General features: G+C 56.4%; 1 protein-coding gene across 2 annotated transcripts in view; it reads right to left on the bottom strand.

Moving 5' to 3' along the window:
• Positions 1-291, bottom strand: part of TNPO2 (transportin 2) — a 16,209-nt gene extending 15,918 nt beyond the window's left edge. For both annotated transcript variants that reach the window (XM_008584955.1, XM_008584956.1), the window contains exon 1: positions 208-291. The gene's annotated coding sequence lies outside the window, so the exon portion shown is untranslated. The remainder of the gene's footprint in view (positions 1-207) is intronic.
• Between the last annotated feature and the right edge of the window lie 954 nt (positions 292-1,245).

The raw sequence follows: 1,245 nt of genomic DNA, 5'->3' as shown, positions 1-1,245 counted from the left end.
CCCCCCCCCCCCCAAGCTCGGCTCGGTACCCCCTCCCCCGCCCGGTCCGTCCTCTCAGCCTGGCGAATCTGGCCCAACCGGGCTCCCGGCCTTTCCCGGTCGGGCGAGGCCCCGACGCCCAGGCCACGCGCAGCGCAGGCCCGTTGCCCGGAGGGGTCGACACAAGCAGGGGCCGAGCTAGTCAGGCTCTTAGTGAGGCCCACTTACCGGGCCCGGAGCGGCAGCGGCGGAGCCTCGCGATGCGGCTTCTCCTGAGACTCGGCGCGGAAGGAGGGAGCCAAAGAGAGGAAATAAAGAAACGCGGCCGTAAATGAGCCGCCGTGGCTTCCGTACTCCGTTCAAACTGCTCCCGCCAAGCCAATCGGGAGGTGCAGACGTCGCACGTGGCCTGGCACTGGAGAGACCCGGCTCCGCCGAGGCGGATCACGTGACGGAAGTTGCGGCCTCTCTGGCCGTTCGGTCCTCCCAGCATCTCGTTTTCTCAGCCTCTTTGGCCAGCCTGAAGGCGGCTCTTGGTGAAGGCAGGAGTTTAGTAGTGCGTGGGGACTTTTGGTGTGTGATGGACCCGGGAACCCCTCGGCCATCTACTCCTGTAAGAACAGAACTGTGCCCGCCTTTCCCCCTCCCGAGGATACTTGGGACGAGTACACTGCGTGCGCGCAAGAAAAGAGCAGAGGGACTGAGTCGGGGTGGACTTTATTCCCCAGAGACAAAGGAAAGGAAGCCGGACAAAGGGAGTGCGTGAGAGGCGCTGGGTTCCTGCAAAAGCCTGCGCCACATTTTGTGTTATTTATTTTCCAATATTGTTTTACAGTTATTACAAGGAGATGAAAAAACCATAAGGATATAAATTTTTAAATGAAATGAATAAAATAAACTATAGAGCAGAAGGTCTAATCCCTTTCCCTACCTGAAGCTGAATGAGGTGGAACAGCCCAGGAAATTTAGGTAAAGGTAGGGTCATGAAGAAATCTTCGTGATACTTGAGCTGTCTGAAAACAGAGCACCGTTTTTCCTTCTCTTGAGAGCAGAGCGGACTAGGGAGGAACTGGAGACTTTAGAGCATCCCGGTTTCCCCTCCAGGCCCTGCCAATAACAAGGTGGACGACCTCCTGCCACTTGGAGCCTCCTTTTCTCCACTTGTCAAATGGTTTTAAGAATACTTTTATCGATTAAAGATAATCAAAGTTGGGCCGGCCCGTGGCTCACTCGGTAGAGTGTGGTGCTGATAACACCAAGGCCACG

Source organism: Galeopterus variegatus, unplaced genomic scaffold (genome assembly GCF_000696425.1).
Source record: "Galeopterus variegatus unplaced genomic scaffold, G_variegatus-3.0.2 Scaffold3412, whole genome shotgun sequence".
NCBI lineage: Eukaryota > Metazoa > Chordata > Mammalia > Dermoptera > Cynocephalidae > Galeopterus > Galeopterus variegatus.
This window is presented reverse-complemented; position numbering and strand designations above follow the sequence as displayed.